At 46.5% G+C, this 26,387-nt stretch overlaps 1 long non-coding RNA gene across 2 annotated transcripts; it reads left to right on the top strand.

Annotated features, from left to right (window-relative positions):
- Nucleotides 1–7,357: 7,357 nt before the first annotated feature.
- LOC125936892 (uncharacterized) lies at nt 7,358–20,506 on the top strand. Of its 2 annotated transcripts, none has more exons than XR_007462166.1 (3): nt 7,358–8,009; nt 11,176–11,270; nt 19,532–20,506. It is a non-coding gene; the product is annotated as an uncharacterized LOC125936892 (long non-coding RNA). The 2 variants fall into 2 exon arrangements; XR_007462165.1 differs by lacking the exon at nt 19,532–20,506 and adding an exon at nt 11,919–13,432.
- The last annotated feature ends 5,881 nt before the right edge of the window (nt 20,507–26,387 follow it).

Below are 26,387 nucleotides of genomic sequence, written 5' to 3'. Positions count from 1 at the left end.
GGGGGGGGGGGGGGGGGGGCAGAGACAGAGGGAGACAGAATCCGAAGCAGGCTCTAGGCTCTGAGCGGTCAGCACAGAGCCTGATCCGGGGCTCGAACTCACAAACCATGATATCATGACCTGAGCCGAAGTCAGACACTTAACCAACTGAGCCACCCAGGTGCTCCGTGAAAGAAAAAAAAAAAACAAAACACAAAAAAATTAAACATATGCTTAACATATATCCCAGCAATCTCATCGTGGGCCTTTATCTCAGAGTGATGAAAACTTGTCCACAGAAAAACCTGTACACCATTGTTCATAGCAGCTTTGTTTGCAACCGTGTAAAACTGGAAACAAAATGTCTTACAATAGGTGAATAGTTAAATAAACTGAGGTATGTCCATACCATGGAATACTACTCAGCAATAATAAGAAATGAACTAATGATGCAAAAAACAAATTGGCTGGTTGCTAAGGGCATTATTCTAGGCGACTCGTATGGCAAAAACAAAAAAAAAATCCAACCTCCAAAGATCATGTAATATATGATTTCGTTTGAATACTATTCTCAACAAATTACAGAAATGGGAATCATTTAATGGCTGCCAGGTTAGGGATGGAGGGAAGGGAGGAAGGCGGGTGTGATTATAAAGGAGGAACACGGGGCAGAGCTTTGTGCTGGTGGAATAGCTCTTTATCTTGATTGTGGTAGTGGCTACATGAATCCACACATGTGACAAAATGACACGGAACTATATACATCCACCGTTCCAATGTCAGTTTCCTGGGTCTGACACCAGCCACACAAGATGTAACCACCGGGGGAGGCTGGGTAAAGGGTACAAAGGAATTCTCTGGGCTCTCTTTGTCACTTCTTGCGAACCTATACATAATTACTTCAAAAGTAAAAAGCGAAAAAATATCGTAAAAGAAATGTACAAGTCTGGAGAAGAGCCGTTTGGGGAAGAAGACACAGAACTGGGAGAGCTGGCGTGATCACTGGATGGATATGTGAACAGACAGCCTGCAATACTGGTCTGAATTTTGAGAGCATCTGAACCCAAGATGAGGCTAAATTAAGCCGCAGGCCGTAGTGTGGTTGCTAAGGGAGGGAGGGGAAAGAAAGGAGAAAATAAGGATATTTATGAGGTAGGAAGAGGAGGACAAATTGTTGGCAGGAAGAATGCGGACTCTGGGTTGTCAATGGAGCAGAACTGATATTAACATACAGCTCCCCGGAGTCTTTTCATTTCACCAGAGAAAACAAGCGTTTTCCAACTATTGGGAGGCACATCAAGACTACTGGATTCTAGAATGAGATCTTCCATTAATTAGTTAGACATGTTATGTCCAATAAACCACTTCATTTCTGAGCCTCATTTCTGTAGCAGAACAGCATAAAGTCAATGTTCTTAATCAGGTCATTTGGGGTTTGGATCTGCCCCACCTGTGTTCATCGGGGCGGGGGGTGGGGCCCAGGCTGAGGGCCATAGGTGCTTAGGCCACATCTCAAGGCAGATTTCCAGAGCATTTTTTTCCAGACTCTGCTTGCTCAGATCAGCTAACATTCCCTCGCAAAGCAGAAGAATAACACAGAGGTTGGGGAGGAGTGCTCCACCCATAGTGAATGGGGATAGAAAATGAATATTTGCTGAAAAGTCCAATCTTCATGCAGTTTGAGCTTTGTGTTCAGCCAAAGTTTGGTTCAGGATACCTGAAACTATGTAACTCTGCCTGCTCAGACAGATACTAAAATTGTGTTGGTCTCTTCATCAAATCTCAGCTGAGCTTGATTTCCTGCGGTGGCTTCAAGCTGGGAAAATTCCCAGATTCCCCTTGGCTCGGCATGGCCTGCTTCCCAGGAGACTGCCTGGCCTGGCATTAGCTTTCGGGAGCTGAGGCCCAGGATGGTCACCAACCTTGTTTTCTTCACAACGTAGAATACCTTTTGTCTGCCCGTCCAGACCCCCCCTCCCCATTTGCTGAGTTTGGACTCTACAGAAAAGGGTTCTCGTGCATTGTGTCATCTGCTTGGGTTTAGCCCCTTAAGGAACTAGCAGGGGATGAGAGGAGAGAGGAGAGTGAGGTTGAGTATTTACTCCCTGTAGGATAGTCTTGGGGCAACTGTGGGTACCCTTGGGCTGACAATGGGTTAGCCTTGGGGAACTGTGGATAGCCTGGGACTAACGTAGCCCTGAACGAACTGCGGAGTAGCTTCGGGTGACCGAACGGTAGCCTTGGGTGACTGTGGGATAGTCTTGGGTAACAATGGGGTAGTCTTGGGTGACTGTGGGGTAGTCTTAGGTGACTGCGGGATAGTCTTAGGTAACCATGGGGTAGCCTTGGGTGACTGTGGGATAGTCTTGGGTGACTATGGGGTAGTCTCGGGTGATTGTGGGGTAGTCTTGGGTGACTGTGGGATAGTCTTAGGTAACCATGGGGTAGCCTTGGGTGGCCGTGGGGTAGCCTTGGGTGACTGTGGGATAGTCTTTGGTGACTATGGGGTAGTCTCAGGTGACCGTGGGGTAGCCTTGGGTGACTGTGTCCCTCCACCAAATTCACTGTTGCTCCCATGACAGCCTTCCTTACCATTTTCTTCCCCTCTTAAGTTCCAGTATCTACTTTCTCCTCCCTTCTGCTATTCTGCCTGTAAGTGGGAACTAGAAGTCTATGATTTCTGGGCTTCTGAACCTTCCCCATGTGGTTTCCCTATATCTGTGCATATCATTGGAAAGAGGCCTTTTCCTAACCTCTCCTGACATGACCCTAACTTGAGGCCATGTATTTTCTGCTTGGGATGCTGATACAACCTTCAATTTCAGACTGGTCCCCAGGAGTGCAGGGATTTCTGCCAGTTTTTGTTCACCTCACTGTCATAACCCCAGTGCCTAGAAAAGCACCAGGCACATAGAAGGTGCTCAAAAAATACTCAGATAATTCTTGAATGAATGAAGATAAATGAACACTACATCTCTCACAGAATTTGTTTGCCTTTGTTTATCTAAATGAGAAAAGAATGCTGTGCTCTTCAATGGGAGAAAGGGGAAAATAACTAAGAAGGGTGTTATCTCGGACATGGAGAGTCTTTTCTAATTTTTTAAATTGTGGCAGAATAGGGGTGCCTGGGTGGCTCAGTCAGGTTAAGCACCTGACTTCAGTTCAGGTCATGATCTCACAGTTCATGAGTTCGAGCCCCGCACAGGGATCTCTGCTGTCAGTGTAGAGCCTGCTTCAGATCCTCTGTCCCCCCACCCTCTCTCTCTGCCCCTCCCCTGCTTGTTTTCTCTCTCAAAAATAAATAAATATTAAAAAAATATTTTAAGGGGCACCTGGGTGGCTAAGTTGGTTGAGCATCCGACTTCAGCTCAGGTCATGATCTCATGGTTCATGAGTTTGAGCCCTGCATCGGGCTCTGTACTGATAGCTCGGAGCCTGGATCCTGCCTCGGATTCTGTGTCTCCCTCTCCCTCTGCCCCTCCCCTGCTCATTCTCTGTCTCTGTCTGTCAAAAACAAATAAATGTTAAAAATTTTTCTTTAATGTATTAAAAAAATAAATTGTGGCAAAACATAAAATTTAGCACAAAACACCAAAGATAAAATTTAGCAGTCTAACTGTTTTGAAGTCTACAGTTCAGTGGCACTGAGTACACTCACATTGTTGTGCAACCATCATCACCATCCATCACTAGGACTACTGTATCTTCTCGGCCTGAACCTGTACCTATTAAACACCAATTCCCCATTCTACAGCCTTTGCCAACCATCATTCAACTTTTTTGCCTCAATGACCTAGACTACTTCAGGGATCTCATAGGTAAATTCAGACGATTTTTTTCTTTTGTCTGACTTATTTCGCTTAGCATAATGCGCCCAAGGTTCACCCATGTTGTAGCACGTGTCAGAACCCCCTTCCTTTTTCAGGCCGAGTAATATTCTGTTGTATGGATATGCCACATTTTGCTTGTCTGCTCATGCACCAGTGGACACTTGGCTTCTTCCACCTTTGGGCTACTGTGAATAATGCTGCCATGAATGTGGGTTTCTGCTCTCAAATTTTGGGGATCTCTACCTACAAGTGGAATTGCCAAATCATATGATAATTCTAGGTTTAACTCTTTGCAGAACCACCGTACGGCTTTCCACAGTGGCTGTACCTTTTCATGTCCCATCAGCCATGCACAAGCTTCCATTCTCTCCACATCCTTCCCAAAACTTGCTCTGTTCATTCGTTCTTTCTTTCTCTTTCCTCCTTTCCCTTCCTTCCTTCCTACCTTCCTTCCCTTCCTTCCCTCCCTTCTTTCCTTTCTTCTTTCTTTTCTTTTTCTTTCTTTCTTGATCATAGCCATCCTAATGGGTGTGAAGTGGCATCTCATTGTGGTTTTTATTTTCATGTTGCTAATGGTTAGTGACGTTGAGCACATTTTCATAGGTTTGTTGTCCATTTGTGTACCTTCTTTAGAGAAATGTCTATTCAAGTCCATGGCCTATTTTTGAATCAGGTTGCTTGTTTTTATGGTTGAGTTGTGGGAGTGCTTTACATATTCAAGATATTAATTCCTCGTTTGATATATGTTTTACAAACGTTTTCCATCGGTGGCCTTTTCACTCTGTTGATAGGGTCCTTTGATGCACAAAAGTTTTAAATTTTGATGAAGTCCAATATATCTGTTTTTCTTTTGTTGCTTGTGTGAAATCTTGAGATTTGGGGGAGCATCACTACTATGTGGAAATACGACCTCTTTTCTCAATGAGATGACACTCTTTTGTGCCCCTCCCCCCCAGCACTCTTTACCCACTTAGCAGAGCCTGGGGGGCACAGTGTTGTGTAAATTCTCTTTACCACTCTTGTATCCCACCAGACTACAGAATTCCTGATGGTAGGATGTTTCTATTCATCCTGGAACCAAGTAAAGTACTACACAGCACAGTGAGGGGCTGAAAGAATGTTGGATAAGTAAATATCGAGGTAACTGAATAAATGGCTGTAGGAAGGAAGAAATTGGCTTCTCAGCAGGACTACAGAGCCTCAGACCTGACTGTTTTCAAAAGCTCTTTATTTCTTTCCTTTCTTATTGTCCTGGGAGGTTGCTTCTCAGTGGGACCTGGCTTTTATATAATTGTTTGCAGCATAACAATACTGTTATATAGCTGTAAGGCAATGGCCTAATTTCCCTCCTTCGTTAATGAAAGAGACATGTCTTCTGTGGGAAATCGGTGATTTATTGAGTGACCGAAGACTCTTTCTGTTCCTAATAGAAACCGGTGTAGATAAGCTACTTGCTGAAGGTGAGGAAGGAACATGACCAGCTATTTTTGACTAGGAAATTAATTTCATCGCCCCTGGTGTGTCCTTGCTAATTTGGAGCTGGGTTCATCCTGATGTTCTCCCTCAGATGGACAGCCCTCCTCGGGACATTCAATCCAAACACCTTTTTAATGAACTTTGTGCATGTAACTCTCCCGTGTGCCCCCAAGGCCCTTGGAACACAAATTCAATATAAAAATCAAAATTGGGAGAATTCATTCCAAATTAAAAGAAAACCCACCGAATGAAGCATGAATAGTTGTTAATTATCCTTTTCTAATTTTTTATTCCTTTTAGGATTGCTGATGCCATTCTCAGATAAGGGGGTATAAGCAGGCACCCAAGCTTGGGAAATTAGTAGGAGAAAAACACGGAATTAAGAAAATTCTCTCAATTAGCTTTTTATGCAAATTGGAAAAAGGCTATCATTATAAATTATTATTATTGGGGTTTTTTTTTTGTTTTTTGTTGTTTTTTTTTTTTTTCAGCGAAACATCCCAGTCAAGCTTAGGCCTTTCTTGTCCTGCTGGAGCACGTTTGAAAAGTCATGACATTCTAGAAAGAGCAGGGCTTTGAACTCAGACCATTATGTAACCAGTTTTAGCCTCTATTTGCTCATCTGTAGAAGAGGGAAAAAACGGAAAGTGCCTTACAGAGCTGCTAGAAGATTAAATGAAACAGCATGTGTAAAACACGTAGCACGTTCTCAGTAAATAACCCCTTCCGTCCCCCTCCTACTGTATGAGACATTTGCTGTGGACAGAGCAGTTTCAAGGGTGGAGTTACTTGTTAGGAGGTTACTAATTTAAACAACAGACTAGTGGTAGACCACATGGCCAAGACCCTGTGGACAGAAAAACCACTTCTGCTTTTTGTACGACATCATCTGCTTTCTCCACGTCTTTTTTCGTCAAACACTCACGTGCACCTTGAGAAAGGAGCTGGTGGCAGGGCAGGACTGAAAACCGGGCTTGTTTGTCCTTGGAAGCTCGGCCCGATTTGTAGTTCGCCTTTTCTTCCATGACTTATTTCCAAATGTCACAGCGCGAGGGGCCGTTTTTCGATGCACTGGAAGCGGAACGCTGACACCGGCACTGCCTCCCGGAGGCTAAGGGGAAGCAGAGTATTTATGGGATTTTACGAGGGGGGCGGGGAGCTGGAAGGTGGATGGAGGTGATTGGAAGTTGGGAAGTGGGGAGGTACAGGGGAGGCCCTCACCGTTTCTGCGCAGGCGCCGCCCGGCGACCCAGGCTTTTATTTCCTATGTGCCAAGGGTGGAGGCGCTGGCGTGACCGTGGTGGGGAGGTCTCACCTGTGTGGTCGCAGAGGTTACTTTTGTTCCCTCTCGGTCCATTCTTCGCAGCTGCCAGACTTCTTCCCGGTTGGTTCCTGTCTTCCTTGGTCTTGTGACCATCGGTCAAGTTTCTGCAAAACAGGCTCCTAAGTCAATTAGGTGGAACAGAGTGTGCTTGGGGTCCAACGGTCAGGCGCGTGTTCATGTGTCGGTTTCACAGATCGTCCCCAGATCCCGGGGTCGGTCTGGGAGAGCTGTTGTAGCCACATTGGTCAGTGCCTGTATTCCCCGTGTTACTCTGAGCTCCAAGGAGTTTCCGTGGGTTTCTTTGAGGGCTGCGTCCCGGCGCCCAGGGCGCCACCAAGAGAGCCCTCGCCAGTCACAACTGGCCACTGACCTGCTTCCAGGAAATAACGTTTTTGCCTCATCTGATTCGATATAATCTCCTCTTTCTCAAGTTCCCAATCTGAGAAGAGAGTGAGACAAGGCCTGGCACGTTTGGTCACTTAGTTTTTCTCTTGCCTTTCAGTTGGTCAGGAAGTGAATGGAGTGGCTTCTTCTGGGTGCTGTTTCCACCCCCCATGAAAGGGCAGCGGCTCGTGGCAACATCTGTGGGAGGAACTTTGCAGACTTAAAGGATTTATGGGAAATTACAAACAGACTGGCCCGTGGAGCCCAGAGGCAAGTGAGGATAATTGGAATCCTGTTCACCGAAGAGATATGAGGCGCTTCCATATTTGTTAATCACAAATTTCTCCATTTTTATTCCCCACAGAGCAATCTGTCTCCATAGATATTTATAGTTCAGACTCCCAGAGGGTGCTAGCCTCCCATCCTTGCTGCTGAGTAGTTTTCTTCTGCTGACGGAACAGACTAGAGGTGCTAACCCCTGTCCGGAGGGCTCTCATTAAAGAGGCCAGACAGTCCACCTGCCTGTTAGGTGGCCCAGAGCCACCTGGGGCTTCCAGGAGGAGGGGAAGCATCTAGTCTCCATGTTGGAAAAAGCAAATTCGTAGCAGAGACGTTTTCCCGGTCTGCTCTCCTCACTTTGGAAGAAGTTTGGCAACCCAGGTTAGTGTCTTTTTTAAAACGATGCCGTCCCCACTGTTAAAACCCCCAATTCAACTAAGTGAAAATTAAAATATCTTATTGGCTTTCTGGAACAATTCATGAAGAGGGCAGCATTCCACCCAGCAGACAGAAAGAAGATCTGAGGGCCTCTACAGTTTGAAGGACGTTTACAGGCAGAAGGGGGCAGGAACAAGGAAGTTATGCTAGCAAAAAAACAGATTGGCTGTGCCAAGTCATTTTCCTGTAGGGGACAACTGTGGTCTATCAGGCAGATAACCTCACCAGTGGTGACCAGATGATTCCCGATTGACCGGTTTCAGATCACACTTCTGGAAGAGGCTGAGACCATAACGAAGGTAAATCCTGGTTTGGTGACATGGAGCTTAGCATGAATGACTCCATTTGGGGCCTGTTGTCTTCTTTTTTAATGCCAGGTTGGAACTCTTCCCCCTACTTTGGGATGACCAGAGGTGGTTCACTTACAACCGGGAAGCCCTCCTCTAGCTTGTTGCCCTGCATTTCTTCAGGGCTTGTTGCCCTGCATTTCTTCACGGGCGCTTACCCGTGGTTGAAGTGACGGCTCACTTGGCTTAGCCTTTTGCCCCTGAACTCATTCTGTTCCTGCCCTGAACACCCAGCATACTCTGAGACACTGTTAGCCCTCTGGGGACACTCTTCAGAGGTCATAATTGCCACCTCCAAGGAACTGCAGCTGTAGAAGGAGAGACAGCAGAAAGCAAAGGGACTCAGAACTGTGTGGAGGGGGTTGCCTTTGAGGTGTTGTTAGGCCACTCTGGAAGGAGAGGATGGGGCCCTAAACAATGTGAAGGTGATGGGGGTGGGGTGGGGTGGGTCGTGGAAAGGCACACAGGGCCCAACAGAGCCATTGAGGGAGCAGGGAAGAGCAGACAGGAAAGAATGTTTCTAGTAGGTACGAGAATGTTTGCAAAGTCCTGGGAGAAGCAGTGGGCTCTGCAAGGCTGGAGGCCCAGATGGGTAGGGGGAGTGACGGGCGTCCAGACGGCAGAGGTTAGGGATGAGGACTGGCAGCCTGCAACGCTTGCAGGGCACCCTCAGTACTTGACCGTGAAGGCAGTAGATTTCATTGCACACTTGCTTTTTTAATTTCAAAAATGTACTATGGAAATGTTAAAACACATGAAAAATAGAATAGTATAACGAACCGTCCTCATACCCGTTGCTGACATTGAACTGTATCAATATATAGCCAGTCTTGCCTCGTTGATATTTTTCCAGTGCCCCCTCCCCCACCCCCCGGATTATTTTGAACCAAACCCCAGATATATCGTTTGAGTCAGTATTCAGTATGTATCTCTAAGAGAAAAGACTCTTTTTGAACATGCCATCATACCATTATTACAATTGAAAAATTAACACGAACTCCAAATATCATCGAATATTCAGCCAGGTTTCAAATTTCCCCAACTGCCTCAGAGACATCTTTTAACAGCGGTGTGTTGGGTCCAAACAGAATCTACCCATGGCACTTAGTTGCCCTTGAGTCTCGTTAAATCAGTAAGAGTTGCTCCTCTCTCGTCTTGCCACCCCCCACCCCCCCACCCCCCCACTCCGGCGCTCATTTGTCGAGAACAGGTGATTTGTCCTGCATAATGGGTTTGGTCATTGAGGGGATTTGAGCGGAGGTGAGTCATGGCCTGGGTGCCTACCCACATGAAACACACACATACACAGCGACCCCCAAAATATGGCTCCTTGACATACTGCATATTTCAAGCATAAATTAAGTTGAGAAATGACGTGTACAAGGGCTGTCTGACCTTTCCCTGAAACGGGTCATAAAACCCTCGTGTGAGAAGTGCCCTCCCTATGCTCAGAGAAAAAGAGCATCTTATCTTGGACAGCCCCAGGAATCGGAATGAACGGGCCTTGCTAAGTGTCCCCCAGTTTAGCACACTTGGCTCATACCCTTCATCCGATCATATTTTTTTCCCCGACCTTCCACTCTTCGTCAAACCCAGCATAAAAACACTCAGAGTTAACCATTTCTTTGGGTCTTCTTTTCCTCATGAAAGCTCTGTGTCATGTAAAACTTAGGTTAAATAAATTTGTATGCTCACCTCTTGTCAACCTGTCTTTCGTTTTAGGAGTCCCAGTCAAGAGCTTAGAAGGGTTGGGAAAAAAAAAAAAATATTTCCCACCCCTACAAGACACAGATGAAATGACTTAGAAGGGAAGCTTATTTATTTTCCACATAGATGTGGAAGCATTAGCAGTTTAGCTCCATTGTGTTGGGACACAGGCTCCTTCTCCTTTGTTCGGTCATCTACGTGATCCACGATGGCTCACCACCAAAGTCCACCTGGCTCCAGTGAAATAGGAGACAGCATACCTCTTTCCTGAAGGCCATGACCCCAGGGTTCCCAGATCCCTTTTGCTCACATCTTTTTGGCCAGACCTGAGTCCCATGGCTGTACCTCACTGCAGGGAAAATGGGAAATGTTGTCTCGTGCCCAGCTAACACTCCGCAGACAAAAAGAATGGGGCAATGGATAGGGTGAAAGGAATCTTTGCCGTGGAAGGTGTGGTTCGGTTTGAGGCATATTGAGTTTTGGGTGCCCGTGGATGAATGCCAGGGGACATACCTGCTACCCAGAAGAGAGGTCTCAGGGGAAAATGAGACTTAGGATTCGTGATTTTCATTAGGAAGCCATAGGCCCTTGAGCGAGGGAGGAACCCAACAGACCCAGCCATTTGGGAGGGCAAACATTGCATGTCATTTGCAGGATCAGTCAGAGAGAAACGAGGCTGAGAGTGGGTCGCATGGGAGCTGTTACAATGATCTAGAAGACTTTGCAAGGGGATAGTCACAGAACTCAGAAAGTGATTACACGGGATGGAGGAGGCAGGGAGAGAGCCAAAGATGAATCAAGGTGACAAGTCAAAGTGGCGGAGAGAGTAAAGATACCATTGTACAGAGAAGACAGAAAGAGGGACAGATCTCTGATAGGGTGAGTGGATGAGAGGAGAAAGAAGAGCTTGCTTTTAGGCATTTTAATATTTTAATATGAGATGCCCAGGGCCATCCAGGTGGCCATGGAATGGAGGGTAGTCCAGGGCCCAGACTTGGTATCAGAGCTCAGAGTTCAAATTTGGATTCTGCTACTCCTAAGTCTTGTGACAAAGATCAAGTAGTGTAAAAACTTGCACTTTAGTGTCCTCAAAAATGGGGCGCCTGGGTGGCTCAGTCAGTTGAGTGTCCGACTTCGGCTCAGGTCATGATCTCACAGTTCGTGAGTTCGAGCCCCATGTCAGGCTCTGTGCTGACAGCTCGGAGCCTGGAGCCTGCTTCGGATTCTGGGTCTCCCTGTCTCTCTGCCCCTCCCCCGCTTATGCTCTGTCTCTCTCAAAAATAAACATTCAAAAAAAATTTTAAAAATAAAATAAGTAAAACGAACAAGAGGACTTATAAGAATTGCATAAATATATGTAAAACATGCACATAGGAAATGCTTGATATCTGTTTGATTTTATTATTACAAGGGATTGGAAAATGCAAGCTGGGGGTCGCCTCGGTGGCTCAAGTCTGTTAAAGTGTCCAACTCTTGATTTCGGCTCTGGTCAGGATCTCACGGTTGGTGAGTTCGAGCTCCACATCAGGCTCTGCTTGGGATTCTGTCTCCCTCTCTCTCTGCCGCCCTCCTTGGTCTCTCTCTCTCTATCTCTTTCTAAATAAATAAATAACAACTTACAAAAGAAAATGCAAGCCGGAAGCTCCGATAGGAGTTAGGGGTAAAGATTTGGGAATCCTTGCAACGAGGTGGGAATGTGTAAGATCCCCAGGGGAGAAGCGGGAAAGTGTAAGCACACGCTTGGAGAACATGCACGTGGGGAGAGGGAGCCCTCCCCTGACCCCACCGCACGCCCGTGCAGCTGTGGTCTCTGCACCATAGATATCACTTTCTCAGGTCTTACCATCCTTGTCACTTTTCATTAGTTAGCTGACTGTTCCATTAAAAGTCTGTTTCCCATCATCCTCTGTGAGGGTAGACCCCATGCTGCACCCTAACACCTAATAACAGAGCCCAGCGCAAAGTAGGTGCTCAGTAATTGTTGTTTAAAGGAATCGTGCGCGGGAGTAAGATCTGTTGGGGGAGGAGTCTGCAAATATTTGTGTTGCCATGGAAGAGCGCTTGATGGAGAAGAAAACGCTACAAAGGGGTTGAAGGAAGGGTCAAGTTTAACTTGGCTTCTTACGATTTACAGCAGCCATCCTCTCCCCTTAGGCTTATTAAATGGCAGACCGGTTTTAGTGAGAATGAAGCTTTAAAATGCAGTCAGCCAAGCAGATCTAATCACATAAAGCAAGTGAAAAATAAACAGCCAATGTCTGGAATGGCTAATCAGAAGCCGGAAAAAAAAAAAAAAATGAACGTATGCGATTTCCTCCAAGGTCTGCCAGTCACCTTCTGGGTGCATTTCCATGAAGCTTCATGGGGACATCCAACGATTCTGAGTACGTATTTATTTGTGAGGGACTGCCGACTGTTTTATGAACATAATAAATGATTCTCAGGACAGAGAAACAATCCTATCTCTCTTCCAAGAAGGAAAAAGGCACGGCTGGGCACTTGGTGCCCTCCTCCAAATAATCCATCATTGTCATGACAAATCCAGTGTCAGACTCTACAATGTGACTGTATAAAAGTCTTTCAGTCTATCATAGAATGGGAGCAGGAGCAGCCCTTGGAGACCATCCAGTCCAAGCTCATGACCTCATTTTAATGATGAAGAAACCAAGGCCTTGGAGGGAACCAGCACGTCAGAGAATGTTTTCACTGGGCACCTACTATGTGCTTCCCCATATGTCTTTCATTGAAGCCTCATAAATATTTTCTATAGCTTATTGGAAGCGTGATATGTACATCTTACTCAGCCAGGGCAACTAACTTGCTCAAACCCCCAGTTGGTGGTAGAGGTTTGGCCCTGAGTCCACGCCTGTTGTAGCAGTAAGGTGGGGCAAGGTTATGCTGTGGCTAACAACCCCGTGGAGCAACAAAGCGTTACTGCTGTTCATCCCCCATGTTGGCCATGGACTGGCCAGGGGTCTTCCTTTTATCACGTTCATCCAGGGATGAATGAGAGACCCAGACTGTGGGAGGCTCTACTGCCAAGGGCCAAGGGGGAAGAAGGAGTATATCAACCCACATTGCCCTTCAAATCAGCCCAGAAGGGTACAACTCACAGTCCGCTGGCCAACACAAGTTGCTTGCCATTCCCAACCTCAAGGGAGCAGAGAAGGCAGTCTTACAGTGCACTGGAGACCCACAGAAAATACCTGGTGAGCTCCACCAATAACCACCACCCATTCTCTGTCCACAAACCCTCTCTGCCCCCCAGGGAAGCACTGAAGGGTTCCCTGGATGGCAGAGCCCCTTCATGGACGAGTCTTCCCATTCATTTCTTGCACACCTCACTTTCTGCTTCCCCAGGCTGCCTCCCTCCACCTGGCTAAGAAGGAGCAAGATGTTCATTCTTTCTTCTGTGGCGGTTTAAGTATGTTGGCAAACATTACCAGACCCCAGGGCAGGAAGATGATAGGCAAAGAGAACCAAAATTACAGACTGTAAGATGTAAGAAAACAGGGTTTCGGTTTCCTCAGATCCTAATGTTAATGTTTACTTTTCTGCATGATATGCGGCAGTGGAAGAACATTCTTTTCTAGTCTATTTCTTTTTCCTTGCCTCCAAAATGCAGGTAAAACTTTTATATTACTTTAATTTGAAACTAATTTAAGGAAGCAAAGGGACTTCCCCAGTAGCAAACCCTCTGTTTGGGAGGGTGTGTGTGTGTGCGCGCGCGTGTGTGTGTGTGTTATGAGGGAAACATTTTGAACATACACAAAAGTAGAGACAATAGCATTGTGGTTGTTTAAAAACAGGTCCGCAAGTCATTTGACATTCCTCTCACTATCTGTGTCCCTCTCCTGTGTACCCGGCTGGACATTTGTGATTGCCCCTACTGAAGAGTGTGACGGAAATAATGCTGTGTGACTCAAGCTAGACTAGAGAAGGCAGTACACAGTCAGCGTGGGGGTCTCTCTTGGGGCATGCACCTTGGGAGCCCTGGCTACTGTAAAAGGAATCTTAAGAGCTGTTGTAGAGGAGAGGAAAAATTAGTTTTCCCTCTACCCATCTAAGGTTCATTGGTTGGCGCCCTGTAAATTAGGCAGATTAACAAGAGCAAACAGAAGTTTATTAACATGTACAGCACACACACACATACACACACACACACGGAACAACTCTGTGATGAGTTGCTCAAAGGGTCGTTGAACTTGGACTTATATAGCATCCTAGTAAAGACCTATAATATTATAGAAAACTGACAAGACAAAGGAAAAGGATTTTGAACTTCTGAGGGCAGCAAATTGTGGAAAAGCAGATATATGAGGACACGAATGGTAAATAAGGGCTACTTTTAGCAAAGTTTATGTAGGGGCCCCTGGGTGGCTCAGTTGGTTGGGCCAGTGACTTCGGCTCAGGTCATGATCTTGCAGTTTGTGAGTTCAAGCCCCGCATCGTGCTCTGTGCTGACAGCTCGGAGCCTGGAGCCTACTTCAGATTCTATGTCTCCCCCTCTCTCTACCCCTACCCTGCTCACGCTCTGTGTCTCTCTGTCTCTCAATAATAAATAAATGTTTAAAAAAAAGTTTATGTAGATTTCTCTCGTGCCATCTTTGAACCAATAAGGGTCTAGAGCTGCCTCTGGTGATTACCTTCTGTCCTTCCTGTGAGAGAGCAGAGAGGGAAACGCCGTTACAAATTTCTGTCCTGCCTTTAGGGAAATAGGAGGAGGGCAGAGAGCTTTTTTTTTTTTTTGTATCTGCTTTTTCTTCATTGCTTTCAGCTCAAAATAAATTCTCATGCCAGAGTGGCATATTTTGGGGTGGCATAGTTTGCTATTGCTTCACTGTCATAGGAGAATCATACACACAGAGAAACAGAGAGAGAGAGAGAGAGAGAGAGAGAGAGACAGAAAGACAGAGTAGACAGAAGAACCCAAGGAGCTCCAGATGTTGGAGTCTTCCCAGCCCATGTACCAGGCAGGTACATTAGTGAACCTTGAGCTGTTTCCATCACGGCCGCCATCTGATAACTGTAATTGTATGAGAGACCCAAAGCAAGCCCCATCTTAGCTGAGCGCATTCAACCCTGAGCACCTTGAAAGAGAATAGTAAGTGTTGTTGTCCTAAGCCTCTAAATCTTGTGGATTTATGGATAACCACAACACGTATAACAAACCCCACGTATAACGACATCACTCACCTTCAACAATTACCAACTCCTGGCCAGGTTTGTTACAATCTAGACCCCCACCCGGTTGCCCCACTTCCAAATATTTAGAAGCAGACCCCCTGTGTCTCATCACAGTCTTTCATCTCTAAATAGTCCAGCATTTCTTGAAAAAGATAAAGACTCTACCAACAGTTGCGGGTTGAAATGTGTCCTCCAAAAATATGGGTTGAAGTCCTAACCCCAGTGCCTGTGAACATGATCTTACTTGGAAATAAGGTCTTTGCGGATATAATCAAGGTCAGATGAGGTATCTCTGGATTAGGGTGGCGTTGATCCTCTGACTGATGTCCTTATAAGCAGAGAGAAAATTTGGACACAGAGGCACACAGGCACAGAGCGAGAATGCCACATGATGGTGGAGGCAGCAATCGGAATGAGGTGTATACACGCCAAGGAACGCCGAGGATTACCAACGAGCACCAGAGGCTGGGAAAGAGGCACAGAAACAGATTTTTCCTCAGGACTCCAGAAGGCGCCAATGCTCGCGACAGCTTGATTTCAGACTTCCAGCCCCCGGAACCGTGAGAGACTACATTTCTGTTGTTTTGAGACACCCAGTTTGTGGGAACTTGTTCGGGCAGCCCTAGGAAATGAGCACCCCATCCAAGAAGCACTCTATTTTAAGATGAAAATTAGGTATTTATTTTCCTCTCATGCATTAGCTCTCATCTTTCCGGAGCTTGTTGAAGCTTCTGGTCGTGTGTGGAGTTATGATTTTGTACCTCATAAATATAGACAGACCACCCTGGGTCTGTCATTCCAGTGTCCTTTTACCCTCAGATTACATAACCTCCTGTAAGCAGTTGTGGCCTGGACCCAGTCGTGAGAACTCAGCCGCCGTCATGTGTTCTGGAACAGGAAGTTGTACTTGTAGGGAAAGAGCCTATGAGCTTTGGCCCCAGTCAGACTGGGATTCCCTCTCGTGCTATGAGGCTTCAGCAGGTGCGTGTGGCTTCCAGAAAGTTTATTCTCATTCTGAGCCTTGTTCACCCGGTAGTAAAAAAAAATAAATTAATTAAAAAAAAATAAAAATTAACCCTTTAGATTCCAATTCCAAGCTATTACCATGCAAATAAATGGAAAGGTTGAACAAGCAAGCTGGCCCCACACCCGGCACATGGAAGTCTCGTTTCTGCTTTGAGTAACCAAAGTGGGAAGAGAGCCCAGGGTGCTGAGTCTCCTGGTTTCCTCAAAGTGTTTCAACAGCTGCCAAGTCTGTGCTCTGAAAGCACGAGATGGTTCCCGTCTTCTCCAACTTCAGGAAGAAAATGGACTGGCTTGAGAAGCTGCCCCTTGACCGGTGGTGGGCAGAATACCCGGGGCCTGATGTGGTGTGGTTTTAGGGGGATTAGGAAGGGATTCTAAACAAAGGTCCTGAAATTCCAGCGCAGGGAAGTTACTCCTTTTATTCTGAGCTGTGCACTTGAATCTTCCAAAGTGTAAGTGGTACCTCAGTAAGTCCCCACCACCCTAGAGAGAATTAATTTGCTACACCACTCTCCTCTAAGACTGGAGGGCCCCGCATGGTATAAAGGGCACCGAGGGAGCCGGAAGGAAGGGTCAGTTCAGACAGGCACGTCCCCAGAGGCTTTCCTGTCCTCTGTGGTGGGCGGGGGCTTGGCTGGAGCCCAAAATGGACAGAATGGGTGGCTGGAATGGAGGTGCACAGCCTCCGCACCCCACACATGCAAAGGGTGGTTCTTCCTGCTGGCTCTTCTGTGCAAGGCACTCCATCTGCTCGACCTCAGGGTTCCTCACGCGTTAACTGAGGGTGTCAGGCTAGATAAACCAGAGACCCTTCAGGCTGTGGCGTCCTTGACATCACTAACTAGAGCTCTAACCATGCTTTTTCAGCTTGGTGTTGGCCTCTCTGTTACTTGTGTGCTTGGCTTCAAGGAAGACAAAACTGAGCCAAAGGTGGTTTTAGCAATACAGACACTTGATTAATGCAGGAACAAAAGGTCCAAGGCTTGACTGGCCACTTGTTAGCAACCCCCAGAACATCACATCCCTCTTCTCCTGAGTGCTTCTCTGGTTTTCCAGTCCTGTGTAGCCACAAGAGCACAAAGTAGCTTCATTCCTGCCTTTCCTGCCCTGGATGTTGATAGGAGGGCATATATCTTTCTCCACAAGCACCCCAGCCAATTCGCCTTATATCACATTGGCCAGGACTGGGTCATGTGTCCCCCAGACCAGGGTCCAGCTCACTTCCCAGATGCCCAGGTATGTCTGGACCAAACCTGAGCTCCGCCAGCAGAAGAACAGACACCTGGTGAGGACACTCCAGCTCAACTGGGTGGTACCCATGGCTTCTCTGAGACAGAATCACGGCCTGAACAAGAGCATCATTCTTGTGGAAAAGAAAATTCACTTTAGGATAACCTTTTACAAAACCACTCTGGGGAATTTCACTGGCAAATGTGGGGCTTGCCTCCGTTTTACTCCCTCTTCAAACAAGGGCCACTTCATCGGGGGACCTGTTCCAATAGAGCCGTGGGTTCGCTCAGGACAGTGGTCTTCACCGGACCTCGAAGGTGGATCTGGTGAGAGCCACTGCCCGGAGCTTTGCTGCAGGTGAGCGAGACAGAGAAAGCAGCAGACGTGTCTCCATAGAAACTTCCAGAGACTCAGCACACCAGCTGCCCTGAAAAAAAAAAAAAAAAGGATCTGCTGTGGCCCCTCCAACCCCCGGGCTGCTGACAGAAAGCTTCTTCCTGTTTCCACCATATTCTCTCAGAGGCCTCAGCTGCTCTTTTTGATTTTTCCCGAACAAAATAATTTCCCCATCACTAGCCTAGCGTTGACTCTAGAACCCAGGCAAAAGACGTGAGAAGGAAACGTGAGAAAGAAGTGAAGGGGATGTGCTTCATGACATCCTAGTAGACAGAAGAGACATGGATGGATAACAGAAGTTGGGGGATGACAATAATCTGTTAAAAAATTGTAGAGTGACAGCAAAGGGATCTGCCCAAGGCAGCCTGCTGTGTGGCCCAACCCTGGGTGAGGTCGCCAATAACCCTGGCTCTGGCATTTATTGCTTGTGTGAATTGGGCAACTTAGCCTAATTTCTCTGAGCCTCAGTTTGCTCATCTGTAAAATGGAGCTAACAGCACTTTTTATGTAGGGCTGTTATGAAGATTACAGATAATGCAAAAGCCCTGGGCATGTGCTATACCAAAATAAAGGACACACTTCCATCTTGAGAGTCGGTATACTGGACCAGAAAGAGTGCAGCTTTAGGGGAAGAGAGACCCCTACGTTACATCCTGTTCTGCTGCTTCCCTTGTGGTCACTCAACAAATGTCTCTGAGAATCTGTGGAATGCTGTCTCCCTTGAGAGGATTAGGGAGAATGGTATTAAAGTATTCAGAGTGGGCCAGGCAGATAATTCGTTCTTCGTAAGTGGTGCTTGCGGTTGCTTTTTAAAATTATTATTATTATTGCCGAATTTTGCGTTAAAATGTGCTCAATTCTTGGAGCACGTGGGTGGCTCAGTCGGTTAAGCATCCGACTTCGGCTCAGGTCATGATCTCGCGGTTTGGGAATTCAAGCCCCGCGTCGGGCTCTGTGCTGGCAGCTCAGAGCCTGGAGCCTGCTTCAGATTCTGTGTCTCCCTCTCTCTGTGCCCCTCCCCCACTCACACTCTGTGTGTGTGTGTGTGTCTCTCTCTCTCAGTAATAAATAAGCATTAAAAAAATAACATAAAATAAAATCTTTAAAAATTTGTTTAAAAAAATAAAAATAAAAATAAAATAAAATAAAATAAAATAAAATGCAGTCGAGTCCTTAACCTGATCTTTGGTATCACGTTCACCACTGTGCATAAAAAACCTCCTGGTATATAATCAATGCTCCCAAAGTATTTCTAAATGAATGAATGAATGAATGAACAATCGCTGAGATGAAATGTACAAAGCCCCCCCTTGCCAAGGGCCCGGAAGCAGCGGGCTCTCAATCAATGGCCACTCCCTTCCCCTGGGTGAGGCCACAAAATTTAAGGTGGCCAAAACAAAAACCCTCAGTAGCCAGCATAAATAATATTTTAATGCAAAATGTTTTGGGGAATCCAAATGTAAAAAGTCAGCAATGAGCAAAATATCAAAATGTTTAAATAAAGACAGGATCCTTGACAGTGTTGAGTCATATTGGAGCCTGAGGCAAAAGGACGAATCAGTCATTCTGATCCCGACTTTAGACATGAAGGCCTCAATCTCTTCCCCACAGTCCCCCCCCCCCTCCTTCCCAGGTCTTCTGGGGTTCTGGTGGGTCCCTCCCCCACATTGGAAACAATTGTTGCTCTTTTTAAAAAAGACAATGCCCTGACTTACTCCGGGGGAGCAAACAGCGTGTCAGGGGGCGGGGCCTGAGTATCTGTATTTTTTTAATTCCTCAGATGGTTCTATTGTGCAGCCTGTGCTGGTAATCACTGTTACCACCAGAGCCTGGGGGGTTCCCTGGAAAGCCAGTCATCCCTCCTCTGGGGGCTCTCCTAGCAGAGAGAGGAGGAAGCAAGTAATTATAGTCTTATTTTTTCTGTGCAGACGTTGGAGAAAAGCCAAAATGCTAGGCGTCTTTCTGCCAATCCGAGATTCACTGGTTCCTGGAGAGCCTCGTTGCCGAAGCAGGCTGCCTGCCGGCTCATCCCCGGCTCCCTCTGCTGCCCACCTGGACAGTCCAGAGTCTCGCTTCTCAAATAGCAGGTCATTAAGATCGCTGGGTTTCAGTGGCCCCTTCTCTCCCAGAGACAGCATACCTCCCTAGTAAGGTGTTTGGGAGAAACAAATTCCCTGCTAACAGCATTCCTAGTGCCCGGTACCTGCTAAGTCCTCCACAGTTGGGGCTGTCATTCAATGCTAATTTTTATCAGAGTGATGGTGTAGATGAAGGAATATGTGCATTCCTTTAGATAAGTCAAGAAATTCTGCAGAAGCATTTGTTATATGCTTGTGGATAGATTGACTGTGTTGTCCTCTGGGAAGCTGTGTTTATCTGGCCAGTCAATAAATACTTATTATTCCCACACTTCCAGCCAGACACTATTTTAGGCATGAGGGAAAATGGTGGGCAGTAAAAGATGAAGCCCCATCCCTTTCAGTGCCTGTGGAGAGACAGAGAATAAGTCAAAGAACAAACAAATGTATGATGTAGGGCTAAGTAGAGGTGTGTGCTTTAAGGAAAAAGGCAGCAGAGTAGAAGGAGAGAGAGTTCTTTTCACCAGGGGGTGAGGGAGGTGACATTTGAGCCGAGCTGTGAATAAGTGAACCATGGCATCATTTAGAGAAACTTCCCAGCAGGGAACGACAATGCAAAGGCCCTGGGGTAGAAACACTCTTGGCTGTTCTAGGAACCATAGGCTTGCAGGGCGGCAGAGAAGTGAGGGGAAGCCGGGCTGAATATGACAGTGACGTTGGGCTCTTGATGTTTATTCTAAGCATGGTTGGAAGCCTTGGAAGATTTTGAAGGAGGTCGAGGTAGCACAAAATGTTCTAGAGATAAAAAGGCCTAATAAAGCCTTGTGAACTGAGTTTGTGTCTGTGCATGTGAGGGGAGGATTCTGTAGAGGTCCCTGCAGAAGGTCACAGGGGTCTGCCTAAGCCACAGAAAGCTTCTGTGGGTCCCATTTGCATCCTCCAACCCCAGAAGGCAAACAGCTTCCTAGAACATTTTCCTGAACTTTGTAGGATCCGTGAGAGCACGGCTCACTGCTGTTAAGAATCGGGTTCGGGAGCAGCTCTCGGTGCCCTGAGGCAGGCCACCAACCAACGAGAGGCATCCCATGAGCCTCTTGGGGCCTTGAGCAAGCTGTAGCCAACACTCGCCTTTCTCCCAGCGATTCTTTTCACAGCAACCAGGTGAACGGCTGGGAATTCAGCTTTTCCGTTTTCTCTGTTACAAGAAAGACAAGAAGGCCAGAGGAGTTAGAGACAGAATTTCCAAACCAGTGGATTATTGAAATGACCTCAGTGTTCAAGGTATTCCCTTCTTCAAGGTTGCCTAAGCTTCAGGTCAGGGATGTCCTTCTCTTCTGTCAGTGGTGGACAGCGACTGAATACCTACCCCCTGTGGCTGGGGGGGCCTCCCGTCCTGTGTTGATTCTGGATTTTTGTTTTTTTGCCTTTCCTGAAATAGCGGCTCACTTTTCTGATGTTTGCCAGTCTGCATGCTCTGAAGACATACATAGGCCAGGATAGCTGCAGGTGCCAGGGAAGCAGGGTGAGAGTCTCCAGAAGCTTGCCGCATGTGGGCCCAGGAAAGAGGGCTGGCATCTGGGGCAGAGGAGACACAAAATCACTTCACAGATACATCAGACTATGGTCCAAAAGTGTGTGTTCCCCCACAGCCCAAATTCATATGTTGAAATCCTAGCCCCCAACATGATGGTATCAGAAGATGGGCCCTTTAGGAGACAATTAGGTCATGAAGGAGGAATCCTCAAGAATGGGATTAGTCACTTTCAAATTTGGTTAAGTGTCCAGCTTCAGCTCAGGTCATGATCTCACAGTTCGTGAGTTTGAGCCCCGCGTCGGGCTCTGTGCTCACAGCTCAGAGCCTGGAGCCTCCTTCAGGTTCTGTGTCTCTCTCTCTCTCTGCCCCATCCCCATTCATGCTCTGTCTCTCTCTGTCTTAAAAATAAATAAAACATTAAAAAATTAAAAAAAGAGAGAGAGAGAGAACCCCCGACCGCTCTCTCCCCGTCTTTCTACTACATGAAGATTAAGGAAAAGTCTCTAATCTGGAAGGAGACTCCCAACATCCGGCCATGTTGAGACCTGATCTCAGACTTGCAGGCTCCAGAACAGGGAGGAAGAAATTTCTATCGTTCGTAACCCACCCAGTTCGTGGTACTTTGTTACCGCAGCTCAGAGGGGCTGAGACATGGGTTCAGCTTCCCCTCTGTGTGAGAATATCCCAGGGCCATGGAGTGTAGGGAACTAGTCTGGCAGAGGTCCCTGCCTCTGGGGTACTTCTCCGCCAGGGGGAGACTCTTCGCCAAGCCCAGCGCCCATCCCTTCCTTCCCTGAGAGAGAGAGAGAGAGAGAGAGAGAGCTCAGAGATGTTTCACCAACAGCTTTGGCTGCAGCCTCTTCCTACATCTTTACCAAGTCAGTTCCAAGGCCTCTAATGATAAAATCACCCTCCGGCATTCATTCCATACATACGCAACAGGTGTCTGCTTTATCCTGGGCACTGGCAGGGGCAGAAAGTTTATTGCTCTTTCTTTGATTTTCTAAAATGTTAGCATTCGATCTATGTTGGATTTGTAGTTTTCTTGGGTTTTCTGGCTGTGTAAGAACCACAACACAAGTAGTTCACTCCAACATCAATATTGGTGCTCATTTAAATAAGTTCTGATTAAAGTAACTTAGGCCAAGGGGGTTCTGTACCTTCCTCTCGTCTAACACTGTCTGAACTTGAAGAAAGGGCTTGAGGGAAACTGCAGACCGAAAGGGGATCTGGGCCAGATTTCTCACCAGGGGCACCTTTATGGCCCTTCAAGCAGACCTTGTGGTGAGACCCTATCTCAGCAAAGGCATAGACAACTTCAGTCTTGTGTGATGCACAGTAATGTGGACACCTCCATCCTCGTTTCCTTTCCTTTTCTTCCCTTCCTTTCTCTTCCCTTCCCTTCCCATCCCCCCCCTTTCCTTCCTTTCTCTTCCCTTTCCATTTCTTTCCTTTCCTTTCGCTCACTGAAGGGGCTTCCTCCAAGGGTCTTAAGTGACAAGGGCCAAGCCCCTTATAGCTCTGTCCCCAGAGCTCTTAACCTCAGGTTTTATGCACAGTTACTATTTAATGAGCACATGAAAACTGAATTTCACACACTTTTATTTGTTCTTAGCAGCCTTAAAAGAACTCAGCCTTCGGGGATGCTGCTGGAAAAGTAACCATTTGCTCTTTGAAGTGACATCATGTTTGCTTTTTTGTACCAGTAGGTGTGTTTTCCCCCATCTCTTCCATTTTGGTCTATTTGGCCTCAAATCTTCTTATCGGGGAAATCAGTCAGAGGTTGCCTTTTCTAATCTTTCTCATTCTGGTTGATTTCGCTATTTATTGGACCATCTTTATTTCTTCCTAAAGTATTCAGATTTAATTACATGTTTTTCTGCTGCCTTTGGTTCAAGTGTGCTAATTATGCAGTATTTAGTCTGTCTCAAGTTTATTATTAGACTTTGCATTGTCCCTGCATTTGCGAAATTGCAGAGAATTTGTATTTTTAGGGCTCTTTCCATTCATGGTTGTTACTACTTGAGGAAACTAATATATACATATGAGATATATATATCAAGTATATCTCATATGTATATATAAGACCACGCTTAATATTTCCAGTTTCAAGGGTAGCATTCTACTGACTGAATCAAAGTTGGTTAATTCTGTTGGCCAGCTTATGAGCATTGCTTTAGTAAAGTCAACTCAGTGCTACAACTTTTCCTTAGAATGAATGCTGGAAAAATCAGGGGAACTGAGATACTGAAATGTTGTTTCGTTGTTGGCTTTTGGTAACTTCCATGTGGCTCCTGCTTTAGAATTTTGCCTTGAAGATGAATGTAAAGTTATCTACGTGAATAGCTGAGGGCTTACTTCAAAATCCTACTGTGGGTTTCCAGAATAAGGAGGCAGTTGGCCATCAGGTGTGGCAGTGCCCCATCTCTTCCGCATCAAGGGAGCCCCAGCTGCCTGCCTCTCCCCTCTTTTTGGCCATTAAACACCTTATTGGCAGCTGTACCATGGAATGGCGAGAGCTATGACTACATCACTGCTGTTCCTACTTGGCTAGTGCATTCAATCATTCACACACTCAGTTGACAGATACCTGCCCTCATGAAATGCATGGTAGAGGAGCAGGAAAGGTACTCAAGATAAAAACAAATGAAAACAGGGGCACCTGGGTGGCCCAGTCGGTTGGGCGTCCGACTTCGGCTCAGGTCGTGATCTCGTGGTCCGTGGGTTCGAGCCCCGCGTCGGGCTCTGTGCTGACAGCTCAGAGCCCGGAGCCTGCTCTGGGTTCTGTGTCTCTCTCTCTCTCTGCCCCTCCCCGCCTCATGCTCTGTCTCTCTCACTCTCAAAAATGAATAAATGTTAAAAAAAATGTTTTTTAAAACAAAAAAACCAAAACAAACGAAAATACACTATGTCAAGTGGTGCACCAGATTGGCACATCATTTCGGAATTCTTCACGCCGTGCTCCTCTTAGAATTGCGCATCACACTTTGCCACTGACAGTGAAGGTTCTCTGACTGAAGGTAGATACCTTTCTCTCGATGTTGGCTTGGTCACGTGACTCACTTTGGCCGATGGGATATTTGTGGCCATGTTGTAAGCAGAGCCTGAAATCTGCCTGTGGGGTTTTGGCCTGCTTCTTCTGCTTCTGCCGTTGCCAGGAGCACATGCCCTGAAGTAGTTTCTGGACTCAGAATAATGAGACACTGCAGAGCTGGCTTGAACCCAACCCACAGCCTGGAGGCAAGCCCAGAAGACTAAAGACGAAGCAGAGGCACTCAGCTGAGCCCCGCCGAGAGCCACCAATCCAGCAGGCCTGCAGATCTGTGCGCATGAGAAGAAATGTTTGCTACAGGAAGTGACTTGAGTTTGAAGGGAGATTTGTTACAAAGCAGTATCACTGAAAGAGCTGACCGACAGAAGTGGTGGTAAAGGCTAAAAGAAAAACAGAGCAGCATAAGGGACAGAAAGTACCCATGCAAGAAAAGAGGAGTAACATTTTCTTTGGGACAGCAGTGCTGACTCTCTGGATATGGTGACATTTGAGCAGGAACTTGTGGCACTCACATTTATGGAGCAGTTATGTGAGCCAGACATTGAGTTGTCTCACTTATTATTGTTCACACATCGTCTGGGGTGGGTACGGCTGAAGCTATCATTTTTTTAAGATAAGGGAACTGAGACACAGAGAGATTTTGGGACTTGCCCAAGGTCTCACACTTAGTAAGTGGGAGGTTTGAGATTCTCTTTTATGTCAACTGCATCTTGATCTATCGTAACGCAATCTGGCACTAACCACCTGGAGTTAGCACAGACCCCAGAAGTTCAAGGGCACGACCCCAACAACACTACCCTTATTTTAGATGCCAGCCACACTTTGGGTTATACAAACTGACTGGCTATACATCCAGAGGTTTTCATGACCCCCTCCAGGTTCAGTACTTTGCTAGAGTGACTCACTGAACTCAGGCAAGTGTTGCACTATGATTACAGTTTATTGTAAAGGATATAAGTGGGGCAGAGGATACAAATAAAGGGACACATACTAGGCGCGTTCTGAGGGATACAGAGCTTCTGAACTCTCTCCCTTTGGTGTCAGGACACATCATCCTACCAGCACATCAGTGTGTTCACCAATTAGGAATCCTTGATGTCCGTGCACTTTTTTCAGGGGCTCGTAGGTAGGCATAGTTGACAGAATCATTGACCATGTCATTGGAGTCAATTTGCATCGCCCCTTTCCTTCCTGAATGCCAGCTGGCTGAAAGTTCCAACCCTTTCATCACAGGTTGGTCCTTCTGGTGACCGGTGCCCATCCTGGTCTCATTAGCCTAACAAAGACGCTCCCATCAGAAATTCCAAGGGGGATTAAAGCTCTCTGCCAGGAACATGTGAATGAAAACAAGTAATAACTGAAACTCCCTGGACAGATTCAAGAGCAGAATCGACTCAGCAAAAGAAAGACTTCACGAGTTGGAGGAAAAACCTGAAGAAGTCACCGGGGAAGTACAACTGGGAGATGATGAAATGGAATATAAGATGTTAGGAGACCAGAGAATAAAGAGAACTCCCCTCAAATGTCTAACTAAGGTGGCAGAAAGGAAAAAACAGAGAATGAGAGAGAAGGAACATTCGGTGACATAAATTCTTGAGAATTTCTAGAAATGATGGGAGAACTAGCTTCCTCAGTCTCAGAAAGCCCAACTAATGTCAAGTAGGATATTTAAAATGACAACTGGGGGCACCTGGGGGGCTCCGTCAGTTAAGCAACTGACTTCAGCTCAGGTCACGATCTCATGGTTTGTGGGTTCTAGCCCCACATCAGGCTCTGTGCTGACAGCTCAGAGCCTGGAGCCTGCTTCAGATTCTGTATCTCCCTCTCTCTCTGCTTCTTCCCCTCCTCGTGCTCTGTCTCTCTTGTCTCTCAAAAATAAATAAACATTTTTAAAAAATTAAAAAAAAAAAGACCACTGTATCTGGTCATAACAGAGAAATCCCAAAGATAAAAGATCTTAAAATCTTTTAAGAGCATGTGACTCTTGATCTCGGGGTTGTGAGTTCAAGGCCCATGTGGGGTGTAGAGCTTACTTAAAAGAAAAAAAAACAACTTGGCACCTACGTGGCTCAGTTGGTTAAGCATCAACCCTTGATTTCAGCTCAAGTCATGATCTCAGG

This window comes from Panthera uncia (assembly GCF_023721935.1).
Source record: "Panthera uncia isolate 11264 chromosome A3 unlocalized genomic scaffold, Puncia_PCG_1.0 HiC_scaffold_11, whole genome shotgun sequence".
NCBI lineage: Eukaryota > Metazoa > Chordata > Mammalia > Carnivora > Felidae > Panthera > Panthera uncia.
The sequence above is the reverse complement of the archived record's forward strand: the minus strand, read 5'-3'. Positions and strand labels throughout refer to the sequence as shown.